The sequence below is a fragment of the Stylophora pistillata genome, chromosome 9 (assembly GCF_964205215.1).
Source record: "Stylophora pistillata chromosome 9, jaStyPist1.2, whole genome shotgun sequence".
Taxonomy (NCBI): Eukaryota; Metazoa; Cnidaria; class Anthozoa; order Scleractinia; family Pocilloporidae; genus Stylophora; species Stylophora pistillata.
In genome coordinates, this window is record NC_142527.1 from 10,097,701 (window position 1) to 10,111,997 (window position 14,297).

At 40.1% G+C, this 14,297-nt stretch overlaps 1 non-coding gene across 1 annotated transcript; it reads right to left on the reverse strand.

Moving 5' to 3' along the window:
* Positions 1 to 5,428: 5,428 nt before the first annotated feature.
* On the reverse strand, positions 5,429 to 12,346 carry LOC111337641 (uncharacterized). Its single transcript, XR_015991328.1, has 6 exons — positions 12,027 to 12,346; positions 9,338 to 10,293; positions 8,706 to 9,246; positions 8,298 to 8,509; positions 7,301 to 7,650; positions 5,429 to 6,767 (listed from the first exon to the last, which is right to left on the reverse strand). It is a non-coding gene; the product is annotated as an uncharacterized LOC111337641 (transcript).
* Positions 12,347 to 14,297: the final 1,951 nt, after the last annotated feature.

The following is a 14,297-nucleotide window of genomic DNA, read 5'->3' on the forward strand; positions in this document are numbered from 1 at the left end:
GCGTGATTTCAAAATCGAACGAACGCGCAGCGCGAGTTCAATTTGAAATCACAAGTATGATTTCAGACCAAAATTGCACGACATGAGGTTCAATTACCACTTTATTACATCCATTTTGAAATCGCCCAAATACAGGACTTGTTAAATTCAAATATTTTACTGATGCAGTGCTGAGCCGGTTTTTAAATAAAAAGTGGAACCGGAAACGCGTTTACATCTTATTTTGTATGCAAAACAGAAAGACTTTGACATCGTGTCAAAAACTCAGTCAGGCGTAAAATGATGCGATTTAGAGCAAAAAGTGGTGCGATTTGGGAATAAATCGCACCAATTAAAGCCAATCAGATTACAGGGACCACCAGTGATTTCAAGATGGATGTAATAAATTATTATATTTCATTGTTAGCCACATGTCAATTTTATCTACTATATAGTGTTACATTAAATACTATATTAAATGTAATGATATCATTGATTGTAAATAATATTTTCATAGTTTTCCTTTTTAACTTGTAAAGCGCATTAGATCATCTATCTAATGAATTTTGCGCTATAGAAATAATAAAATTATTATTATTATTATTATTAAGGAGAAATAAAAAATCAAGTTTGTGGCAAGGTGTAACACTAAATTAGCATAAATATGTTACGAGCTAATTAAACAAATACTTTTGCGCGAATTGAATCACTTTGCACGTTCAGAGTGGGTTTTAAGTCTCTGATGAAAAGCATTTCGTTCACCAGACAATCGAACTTGTTACTACACTTTTTCAGAATGCTAAAACGTTTCAGTAGGTCTTTCGGGACTTCGCTGTGCCGTTCGTGGTAGTGTTTATGTTTCTCCGTTCCCCTGGAGAAACCCAAGACCAGGGGCAGACCATCCAAATATTACCACCCCCTACTACAAAAAGAGAAGATTCTAGATTCCATTGTTCGTAGAATTCTACCGAAGACCATCGCAGATTCCGTGAGCCCTACAGGTTCCAGACTGGCACATTTATATGGGTTGCCAAAAACCCACAAAGAACAATTGGCTATGAGGCCTATATTATCATCCACCGACACGTACAACTTTCCCCTTGCTAAATGGCTCGACGAGAAATTGAAGCCCTTGTCCCTTAATCAGTATACAGTTACTGATAATTTTGATTTCACAAAAGAGATTCACGAGCTGAAGATCAACAAGGGTGAAATCTTGGTTTCGTATGATGTCTCCTCGTTATTCACAAACGTGCCTTTGGACGAAACAATAGAGATCTTGGTTAACAGAGCCTTTTCGAACAATTGGTTCAATACTACCCACAATCTTGCCCTTACCAGAACAGATCTTATTGACCTCCTAAACGTAGCCACGAAAGGCCAACTATTTCAATTTAACGGAGCTCTATACGAACAGACAGATGGCGTTGCTATGGGGTCCCCTCTCGGGCCCTTATTAGCAAACGTCTTCATGTCGTCCATCGAAGATACCCTTGAGCGACAAAGAAAACTCCCATCCTATTATCGTCGATATGTTGATGATACACTCACTGTAATGCCTGATCTAGCAACAGCAACTACCTTCTTGCATACCCTCAACAGCGCCCACAATTCGGTCAAATTCACCATGGAGGTGGAGAAGAACAGCAAGCTTCCTTTCCTTGGCACCGAACTACTCAACCATACACCTCGGATTGAAACCAAGGTATATGTGAAACCAACAAACACGGGCCTACTATTACACTACCAAAGCCATGTAGACAATCGCTACAAACGGAGCTTGCTGAAAACCATGCTGGATCGCGCACACCGATTATCTTCCTCCTGGGCCTATTTCTCTGATGAGTGTGATCGCCTAAAGAAAGTTTTCGCACGGCTTAAATACCCGGAACGCCTGGTAAATTCTACCATTAACACCTTCTTACAATCAAGAATTGTTGGTACGCAGCCCACACAGACGCCCAAAGAACCAATATCTATTGTTCGTGTGGTCATACCTTTCAAAGATCAGGAATCAGCAAATTATGTTAAGAAAGAGCTCAAGAATCTTAGCATGAAGGTGCAGACAACTGTCCAGCCAGTATTTGTTAGCCGCAAAGTTGGCCAAGATCTTAAAGTACGAGAAATCAAGCCACAGATTGTCAACCAACAACGCGTCGTTTATCAATTTCAATGTGACCTGTGTGATGCGGGTTATGTGGGCTATACACGCGGACACTTACACACACGCGTGGATGGACATAAACGAAAGGCATCTTCAATATATAAAAACTACCACGAACGGCACAGCGAAGTCCCGAAAGACCTACTGAAACGTTTTAGCATTCTGAAAAAGTGTAGTAACAAGTTCGATTGTTTGGTGAACGAAATGCTTTTCATCATGGGTCAGCGGTCAGCGATGGCGGTCGGTCAACTAATTTTTAGCTCCGTTCTTATGTTTACTTTCCTCGTGTTTTTACTGTTCAGCTGCTTGAACAATCTAAGCCACTACTCTAATTGGCGGTTTTCCTCAATTGGGCATGGATTTGACACACCGGGAAGCGCCCCAGAACCTTCTTCGATGTCTTATCTCGATCCTAGTAGTTTTTGCCGAATCCGCCATTTTGGATTGAAATCATGGTCCATAAGAATGAAGCGAAGGCGGTTTCTCCGAAGACGGCTTCTGTACTCAGCTAACGGAACAGCGTCTTTTAACCCATCTCTCCTGGAAAACAATCTTAGCGGCGACATTCATCCACATCCTGGACCAAACTCTACTTCGAATTCTTCATCTACATCGACGAACACAAATATTGGCTTTCCCTGCAACACGAAGTCAAACATCAGGATTGCTCATTTAAATATCCGCTCCTTGAAGTCCAGGGAACACTTCACTCTGCTAAAGGACTCCGTTGTCTCAAACAATTTCGACATCTTTACGATATCAGAGACTTGGCTGGATTCTTCAGTCAACAATGAGAGCATTCATATTCCAGGCTACACTTTGTATAGACAAGACCGTGGCCCGCACAAACCTGGCGGCGGACTATGTGTTTACATTAAGAAAAACTACAAAGTTTCATCACTGGAGAATGTATCCTCAGTTTCTGATAATAACTTTCAGCAATTGTGGCTAAAAGTGCAAAGTCGCTGTTATAAGTCATTCGTCATCTGCACTGTATATCGACCACCGAGTACTCCATTAAATTTTATAGATGATCTTGCCAACAGTCTTATCGAATCCCTCCTGTCAGGTCTTGATGTCATTATATTGGGTGACCTCAATTGCAACCTCCTTCAAGATAACGCAGAATCCCGTGCTTTAAACAATTTTTGCTCTACTTTTAACCTCACCCAATTAATCAATAAACCAACCAGAGCCACGGAGAATGGGGAATCGTTAATCGATGTTGTGATGACCACGAATGAGAAACTAATTGCTTCAAACGACGTCCTTATGTCAACCATTAGCGATCACAATCTTGTTTACATCTCGCTGAAGTTAAAAAAGCCAAGGATCAAGCCCTGTTACGTCACTATTAGAAGCTATACTAATTACAGCGCCGACAATTTCCTACGTGATTTGTCATATGCGCCTTTTCACATAATAAGCCTATTTGACGATTTCAACGATCAAGTTGATGTATTCAACGAACTGTTCTTGGAAGTACTAAGTCAACATGCTCCAGTCAAGAGGGTTAAAATTAGATCTAAACCTAACCCCTTTATAACACCAGAAATTCGTCAACTAATGAGAACGCGCGACCAATGGCGCAAACTTGCGGGAAAAACAAATGACCCTTTCCACTGGAACGGATACAGATTTTTTCGTCAAGAAGTGAAAAGGGAGATTCGTGTGGCCGAAAAAGTTCACGTCAGGACTCAGATCCTGGATAGCAATGGAAATTCTAACTCAATTTGGAAAATCATTAACCGGTGTCTACTACGTAAACAACAAGATAGTTTTATGGCTTCTGAGGATCCCACTGGGTTAGCTAACGACTTAAATGATTTCTTCATTTCCGTCGGCAGTATTACTGCTCAAAAAGCCAGGGACTTATCTTTACATCATGGACTTAATGTAAATTTGGATGTGCCGACTCCTTTACACATATCCACCGACGTTAGCCCCGAATTATTCGTTCTCCATCAAGTCACGGAAAATCAGGTAGAAAGGGTGATTAGAAGCCTACCATCTAACAAAGCTCCTGGAATGGACAAGATATCTTCTAGAATTCTTAAAGACAGTTTACCCAGTACGCTAACAACAATTACCCACATTGTGAATAACTCCTTTGTTACCAACACATTTGCACGTGCATGGAAAACAGCAGAGGTTACACCTATTCTCAAATGCGGTAATCCAGATGTCCCTAACAACTATCGCCCCATCTCATTATTACCAATAGTCTCAAAAGTCACTGAAAGGTTGGTACATGGACAACTTATGGAGCATCTAATTAGAAATAATAAACTGGCAGCACATCAGAGCGGAAATAGAAAGCTTCACTCGACAGAAACAGTTCTGTTGTACGTTACAGATCAGTTGCTCCAGGCTATGGATAACAAGAAAGTTTCCATCATGGTCTTATTAGATATGTCTAAAGCATTTGATAGTATTCGACACGACATCTTGTTATCCAAGCTACAAAATCTCGATTTTTCCCAGGGTGCGTTGAATTGGTTTCAGAGTTACCTTTCTAACCGGCAACAGTGCGTTCGAATTGGTGACGCAGTTTCTAAAGTACTCCCACTTGAGTTCGGAGTTCCGCAAGGCTCTATTTTAGGTCCGGTTTTGTTTACAATCTATGTTAACGACCTCCTTTCTGTTCCTAAACGTTGTCTATCTGCCTCCTATGTTGACGATTGTAAATTGTATTTGTCCTTTTCACCTGCCGAATTACCCACGTCCATCCTCGCCTTAAACGAAGATCTTACGAGAATATCTCAGTGGTGCTGTAAAAACTCTCTTTTGATTAATCCGGACAAAACTAAGGTTCTAGCTGTTGGATTACCACAACTTTTAAAGAAACTGTCATCATTCAGTATAACACTTTTTGACAAGGAAATAACACCTGTGCCTGTCGTTAAGGACTTGGGTGTTCTTCTCGACACACACCTCAGTTATAACCAACATATCACTGAGATTGCCTCTAAATGCCTTTTTAAATTGTACCAAATTAACAGAATCAAGCACCTCCTGGATAGGAAAACACTTCTGTTAGTAATAAATTCATTTGTCTTTAGTAAACTCCAATATTGTTCAACTGTCTGGAGTAATACCAGCAGCAGCAATATTGACAAGTTACAAAAAGTCCAAAACTTTGCTGGGCGAATTATTCTGGGACTAAGAAAGTATGACCATATTTCGGATGGGTTGCGATCGTTGAGATGGCTTCCTATTAGAGAGAAACTCATTCTAAATGACGCTACTATGATGCACAAATGTATTAACAAGCTTGTTCCAGACTATCTTGCTGATATGTTTAAATCACGTTCTCAAGTCCATAATAGACAAACTCGATCATCTGGTGCTTTGGATATACCTTTATGTCGCCTGTCAACAGGGCAGCGCTCCTTTGCTTTCAGAGGAGCCAAACTCTGGAACTCCTTGAATGATAACATTAAGTCCTTAAAATGCCCCAGGAATTTTAGACGTCATCTTGCAAATGTTTTATTAAGTTGATATATTATATTATTGATATATATTTTGTAATTATAATATTATTGTATTTACATTCTCAATTAATTTATATATTTGTATTTTTTTTTTTATTCTATTGAGCTGAAAAGCCCACTTAGGGAGCATTAATGTATGTATGTATCAGAGACTTAAAACCCACTCTGAACGTACAAAGCGATTCAATTCGCGCAAAAATATTTGTTTTATTAGCTCGTAACATATTTATGCTAATTTAGTGTTACACCTTGCCACAAACTTTATTTTTTATTTCTCCTTGACAATGGCGTCATGATGACACCGAAACGTCGGTTTTTATCGTTAGTTTTTGCTAGTCTTTGCATTTCTAAATCTTTATTGATAAGATTATTATTATTATTATTATTATTATTATTATTATTATTATGAAACAGAGGAAAAATACAGAATATTGATACAGGCCTACAAAACTCTTTCTACTAATACCATCTGGCTTGTCTGCACAATGTGTTTAACTTTTCAACTCCCGAGACTGACCATCACAGAATTGCTAATTATATCAACACAATATCAAGCAGACAATTAATGAGAATAGTAAACTATCAACCAGGGAATTAAATTAGATGATTCAATACCAAATTCTCTGAACTGACATGATAAGAATTGTATCGCAGTCAATAAGGAGAATTACTAACTTGATCTTGTGAGTAAAAGAGGAAGCGACACACACAGACTATCAGTTGAGTCACAGTCTCACACTTCAAGGACATCGCGATTATCTTCGAGAAATTCAGCAGCTTTCGCCTCGACGCATGCTCGGAAACCTTCTCGATGATAGGCGGAGAACATTAAAGGTGTGAAGAATTGATTAGCTGTGGGGTGATTCGGGAACTTGTGGCAAAAGAACTCAGACAAACCGCTCAGACAGGACTTTTTGTTACAACATGCACAACAACAAAAGGTCAACTTGTCGACGTCCTCTTCGTTTAGATATGGGCTATTCCCCCAGTCACGTGCCTCCAGATCGAAACCAAATTCTTCCCAGGTTTTCACCTCGCTGTTTTCACCTGTTCGGGGATCTCTTGGCCGTATCAATAATATCTCGCCTTCGCCAACCTTGTGGCCGTTTTCGTAGTATTCCACTTTAAATCTAGTGAAAAAAGAAAACAAATGGATGAATTCTTTTTTGAATTGACGGAGTTCGATCCTAAAATAGGCAGGTAATTTTTTTGGTTCCAGCACAACTTCTATCATTTTGAAAGAGATCATGATGTATCAGGTCGACAAGGTGTAAATTTCATGGCAAGATGCATTTACAAACTAGGAAATAATAAAGATGACTGAAGAAGACTGCAAACGACGAACTCTGACCCAAGTTACTAACAATATACAATCCGTGCCAAGGTTCTTATAAACATCGATGGAGTCTCGGTATTACAAACTTATGGCCTATAGCCATTCTCCCTCCCTCTCCCCCCTCCCTCTCTCCCTCCCCCTGCCCTTCCCCTCCCCCCTCCCCTCCTCCCTCCCCTCTCCCCGCTCTGGATATCTTGGAACCTCGACATCACGTTCGAAAATCCGGGGCTTGTCCAACTGATGTTAACCAGGCATTGACCTAACCACTCTTACCTTTAGCAAAGAAGAGACGTTAATGAATTCAAGAAAAGTATCATAGATACCTACTCGAAATGTCGTGGTTTCCTTTCATTTGGTTGCTGTAGCTTCACGAAGTTCTCCAACAGGTCGGAAGTGGCGTCACGACCGCCATGGCTAATAAACGAACAGCTCAGCTCTCTACGAGCGAGCATAAGTGATTCCAGTAGACTTTCCCCATACTTCTTCTCATTAGAACAGTAACCACCATCCACCACAATAATTTTCTTGAGTTGTTTCTTTAACAATGGCAAAATACCAAGATTTTCCACGTGGCCTCCATCGCTTAGTAGCATCACGGGAGGAGGGGTCGGTCCGTTATTTATAATAGAAAGGCCTTTTGTCACAACTTCACAAAGGAATCGTGCAAAGTGAACCACCTTGGAAAACAACATACATATGTGGATATGTAACGAAAGACAGTTAAATAGTAGGATTTTTTATTCTGTACAATTATTTGATTAATTCGGTACTGAGCTAGTTTTTAAAAAGTTGTCTTTCTTTTCCCTTCAATTTGATTGGTTACTTAATAAAAGTCTTGAAATTTGATTGGTTGTTGTGTTTTAGTAAAGCTGTTTCACTGGCTCGGAAAAGGTGCGATTTATGGCAAAAATAGTGCGATTCGTAGTGAATAAATCACATCGATGAAAGCCGATCACATTGCGAGGATCAATAGTGATCTCAAAATGAATGTAGTACCCGGATACCATAATTGAAGCATGAATCTTTTGGGTTTTTTCAGCACACCATCATTTAGAGCGATTTCAGTAAGTGTAAAAAGATTACCGGGATTGCATTAGTTTTTCTCTTAATCCTGGACTACCTTCTAAATCAGTTGTAAAACTAAAAAAGAAAACTTTTCGTCCCGTTCATTTCCTGAGCTTGAGGCCGGTGGCATTTTAAGATTTACCTCTAGTTCCTGTAGACTCCTTCGGACATTTCTGAAGATTAACATTTTTCAGTGATTTGGTCTGGATCTATCGACACACCATCGTAAAAACGGTACTCAGATTTACGCAATCCTTACCTGGCTATCTTCTTCCATACGTTTTGGGTCTGAGCTCCTATGTCGGCGAGAGCTCCAATGAAAGCCAACACCAGGTGAATTGCAAAGAATGTGAATACTCCAGCTTTAATCGACCACTCATCTCTTGATTCCTCATCCCCTTTACTAAAGTAAACCGCTGGTACGGCGATCAATGGAAGACCACGGAGAATATTGATGAGAATTGGGAGGAGCTGTTATAGAGTGAAAACGATGCATAAAAACCTGCAGCATTAATTGTTGATTTAATCGAGGAAGTCGCCTTATTATTACCGTTTCATGAAAACAATTAATCTCAACTGCACTAAAGCACGCGCAGTATAATATGTACCTACCAGGCGAATATCATGTTAGAGACGAACTCCCTGAAGTGAAAGAGCAACTTCTTACCTTCATGAACCATGACTCTTTTTTAATTGCCTCGAGGTTACTGATCATTGGGGTACCCATTTCGAGTCCAAGAAGCGTGGAGAGGCGTAATACTTTGAGGTTATCGTCGTAACTGGAAATCGCTGCTGCAGATGTCGCCATGGCGTCTGATAATTCTATATCTCGAGGGCTCAGCTTGTCCTTAAATGGATCAACAGTCGATGGATCTCGATCTAAACGCTCTATTGTGGTAGGTGACATTGTTAGGAGATCACCATCCTTGTCAGAGTTGGCATCTTCCTTCCAGCAGTGGACAGTCATGTTTGATATATATTCAGGCTCCATGCCTCTGAGATCTGCCAGGTTCAAAGATCTCTTATGTGCTGGCTCAACGTCATTCGCAGGAGTATCAAAAACACCTCTCTGATCTATAGGGCAAGGTTCCTGCTTCTGTTTTTTCTTCAGACATGTCCATAATGGGCAGAAGATGTTATGGAGAATTTCCCGCCATCCCTTAGTAGCTAAACTTTCCTTTGAGTAAAATGCCTTGTGAAGTCTCCATCTGCAAATTGGTAGATTTAAAAGTGATTTAGTGAGTAATAAACTTAATAAAAAACATTCTGTAAATGATAAGTGACCTTTTTCAATCCTACCTGTTGAAGACATGGACAAGCCTCTCGCGTGACTGTACCAGATAGGGAACAAACCACAAGATAAACCCAGAGGCAAGGAGTAGCCCTCTAAACAGCAAAGGAGAAAACACAACACCAACAATCTTAGCTCTGTACACTTTCCAGTAGATGATATAGGAATATAAATAAATTATAATGCCGCAGGATGTCTTTTTCCTTAGCAGAGGGAAGAAAAACCATACTGCTACACCAATCACTACAATAGCTACCCGACTCCACAGGGGGATTTTCATAAAGAAATCATTGATTGCAAATGGGAGGAAAGTAAAACAAAAAAATAAAAAGGGAATAGTCCAGAGAAAGTTAAAATATTTGGACTTCTTCTCTGACAATTTTTGCGACAGAATGTAAAAAAATGACAAAGAGCACAACCAGAACTGAAAAAAGAGTAATCTTAATGAAAGCTACGGTTCCTTGACCAGAAAGACAGTGTTCCTGGATTTCTCGAGTCGTAGGTTTTTGGTTAATTGGAGAAGTAGGTGCCGCAATGTGATTACAATCTTCTACGCGAAGTGCCTCTCCGAAGAGGTAATCGATGATGAAGGCAAGTGGAAATGCGAATGATCCATATATGACAATCGGTTCAATGAAGGTGACAGTAAGTACAAGGAGGAACATTGCAATCGTATCAAGGATTCCTTGACATGGCTTCTCCCAGTTACACAGATAACCTGCTCTTTGTCTCATGTTGTCGAAGAACTCTTCATGCCATTCTTCGTTGCCCTTTGCTTTCTTCTCTTTTCTGTATTTCCAATCTAAAAATGCTGTGCCTGTGTAGCCACCCCCTGACACGCAGCTCAGGTAGTCCACCTTTGCTTTATTCTGGAGCAGTCTACGTAGAACCCCAGAGCATAGCGCCGCTGACCGAATTCCACCACCAGAAAAAGCCAAACCAGTTTTAGTAGACGCCATGTTGCCTGAAAGGTGAAAAAGGTCATTATCAGTTGTAAACACCTACTAGTCCAAGACAGCATAGAGAACCACTCTATATCTTAGATCCAAACGCGAGATCTACACCCAATATCAGTCTAAAAGCCAGTGGTCAATAAATTATATCCCGTGGGCTGAGCAGAAGAAAATTCTCTCCATCCTCAGTGCATTTATATTGTACTGATTTCAGTATGGGTTACAGAAAATATTATTCGTTAAGGATTAAAACTCGTCACCTACGTCGAGCCCACATCACGTCAAACTGCCGCTTCACAAAACAAATTACTTATCATTATAAGAAAGACTGTAACAAGAGGAGTTGGCATATTGTGCTGTGTTGATCGATTTTTTTCTGCAACACAAGACACCAACCCAAATTTCCTCTTCATTTTTCCCACCCTCGTGGAAAGTGAAAAACAGGGCAGAGACGGCAAAGATAGCTTTACTGCGCACTACAATCGTTGAGATATGGGATACGCTCTGAGATAAAATATAATTAGACAACTGATATGGATCATCTTGGTACTAAAACAACCCTAGAGAGTTAAATACCGAAGTATTTGGTACTTGTAGTGCGTCATACTTAGCAAACAGTAACCGTGACCCGTCATGCGTTCGTTGCACACCAGCTAAGATGGTGTAATTGGAAATTTCTTAAAAGCTCCATGAGAAGGCCAGTCCCGACTGCGCTCTGCAACTTTGAACGAGTTTTGGCGCTTGAGGCTGCTTTGTCCAACTCTAACAACCTCGTGAAATGTTTTTATTTCCAAGCAATTTTTTTGCGAAAATATAAGTTAATAGCGGTTTTCGGTTTAGAGCACATATCAAGCACGAAATAGTCCATAATTTCATTGCAAACTTTAAATTATGCAAATTTCTTGAATAAAACTTTTAAACGCACCTGTTAATTTATGCAAAGTTATTGAATGTTAATCAAACTTTTGAAAGCACAACCTGTCACTTGACAACTTTTTGTTTGGCAAGACGTTTAATGAACCATTCGTTGTGTTCCGTTAGACATATGAATCTCGTTAAATGTTTTTGTGGATATATATATTTCTGAGCAACTCTTTAGAGCTAACTTAAAGTTTCAAGTTATTTTTGTTGACTAATGTTATCGCTTATTACTGTTTTATTATATAAGAATATCAAGAAATTTAGGTAGCAGCTTTTGAAATTTGGGCAGCAACTCAGTTTTGAAACTTTTTGGCATTCCAGTGAGATCCTTTCCAGCATTTTACGAGCACAATCGGGACAGGCGTATCCAAGAGGACTATAAAAAAGTTGAAGCTAGTAGAGTTAGGAGATGCTTTGCTTTCTTGTATTCGAAACAATCAATGCAAGATACTGTTTCGCATAGCATCTTCTCATCAGTGACTGCCAGGGACAAACGAAGAGCTCATGCTTACCAAAACTGCCAAGCGTTAGTCTGTCATTCATTTGAATAACTCGAATATTGTTTTATGAACGGGCCGGGAAATTTGTGAGCAAATTATGAATTCCAGACAAATGAAGCTCAAGGCAACCGGGTCAGATCGCTTATTTATCTCAGCTCTTTGTAAGCGTTGTCCGCGATCTTGTGGAATCAATTGGTTTGTGAAGATTAACTTAAATGGGAATATCAAGTGGGAGACGAAAAGGAATAGTGCTTTGCATAGATTGAATCTACCGCTCCTTTAGCTCTAGCGTCGCTGATAAAATCATTCTGAATCATACATACCGTTCCTGTTTTGACACGCGTGTTACTGGCCGACTTTCAAAACAACTGCGACTAATTCTGGAATCCTATGTGATCAACCGGACGCCAATCCGAAAATATTTCGCATTCCAAACTAAAAGGAATAGTTTTGCACAGAGAAAAGGAAGTCTCAGAACACGCGTTTATCACGCACGCAAGCTCACTGTTCCTGTTTTGACAGATGCGTTGCTAAACAGCTTTCAAAACAACTGCGTGTAATTCTGTTCAGAATCGCATCATTCACTAAAATCTCGCTTTCTGATTGGTTGACGAAACGAGGTATTCAGCGCGGAATTGCGAGTTGAAAACGAGGCTAAGCGAAATTGTTTAGAGCAAAAATTGTTTAAAGCAAAAACAAACAAAGCGTTTTCAAAGTGAGCCTGAGGTTCTTCCTTGTTTTGAACTGAACTTCAAATTCTTGGGGAAGCATGAAAAACCTCTTTTGCTTGCGACAACCCAAAAGTGAGAAAATCCCGTGAACACGGCCCAGAAAAACTAATCTCCGAGCTAACAGGTCACGCCAACCCGGGTTAAATATCCATCTGCAGCCATAATCGTTTAGAAAAACAACAAAGGATGTCAAGCAAGTTGGCTGGGTTTTCAGTCGTACCACTTCGACTTGCACAGCTGCCAACGCCATCGACGGTCCACGCACTAAAGCTTTGCGAGAAATTTATATCAACAGCCATGCACTTCCATCAGTAGTTGGCAATAACACAACATCAAGGAATAACGGCATTGATGATCTAGCAGTAGGAGTTCTAGGTGGATTGTTCACCAATGTATCCTTCAACAACTCTCCATTGAATATATCCATCAACTTTCGGTCGAATGCTCATCCCAACGATTCAGCTAATGGCAGTCGCCTATAATGAATTTCTACAAATAAAAAGATTAAAGTTTTTGGACTTTTCATGAAACACTTCTTTATTTTTAAAGGAAAAAAGGATCGATCAATGCACGTATTTACACTTCAAGGCAACCTTATATTAATCGCGAAGTTATTGCACTTGAAATCAGTGCCTTCGCTTGCTCACTTCATTTCTCTCAGTTTGCCACCAAAGAGGTAAAAGGTATAAATTACTTTCCTTCTCGAGCAAATTATTTGAAATTTTGAAAAAAGATGTTAACGACAAACGGCTTGTAAATTCAGTGAAATACCACTACTATCCTTAAATAGTGTGAGGCTCGTTTAAAAAGTTCGAAAATTAATTTATAACATAACCAAAGTAAAGCGCGCGCTCTGATTGGTCAATTTAGCGTCCACCATTTGCCCATGGGTGTACGCTGCTGACGTGAGCAAATGCAAAGACTATTTTTCCGCGCGCGCTTGTTTTTTTTCTGGTCACGTAAGATTTGTTAAATAAAAGGGAACTCTTTAGCTACAATGTGTTAATGTTATGTCATAAAACAAATGGTAAACACCACAGCGTACACTATTGAGTTATGGATGCACTTGGGAGGTTTGCTAAGCACTCAAGAAGCCAGAGTCGCTCTCGGCTATCGCCTCGAGCGACTCTTACGCTTCTTTCGTGCTTAGCAAACCTCCCAAGTGCATCCATAACTCAATAGTGTACGCTGTGGTGTTTACCTCGAGCGACTCTTACGCTTCTTTCGTGCTTAGCAAAGAAAGAAGCGTAAGAGTCGCTCGAGGCGATAGCCGAGAGCGACTCTGGCTTCTTGAGTGCTTAGCTAACCTCCCAAGTGCATCCATAACTCAATAGTGTACGCTGTGGTGTTTACCATTTGTTAAGTAAAATTAAGCACTAGGTGCAATTAAAATTGTCGAAGGTTAAAACGTGTACGGCTAACCTTGCTTTCTATTCGCTAACATAATGACACTTCTGACAGTTGGCTTTGAAATGGCTTTCCAGAGCGCGCGCTCGAGATAAAAACAAACAATATTATTGCCGATCTAATTTCTTGTTTTCTTATTTTCATTCAGTTATGCGATTCAAGGAAAATTCATTACCTGACTCGTGAATTCCGCGTTAAACTGCACTTGAAAACCGATATCGCACGAATCGCGAAGCGATGAGTGCGATATCGGTTTTCGCGTGCAATTTAACGCAGACAGTTCGGTCCGCAAATGCGCAGAATCATCGGTGATTAAGCGGACGCCCATCCACGCTTATCAACACTGAAATTCGTGCTTCCCATCATGCACTTAAGAAAATACTTCCTGTCACGATGAACGAGAGATAGTAATTAATTCACATTCGCCTAAAAAAGCCACCGAATGCCTTGTGATGG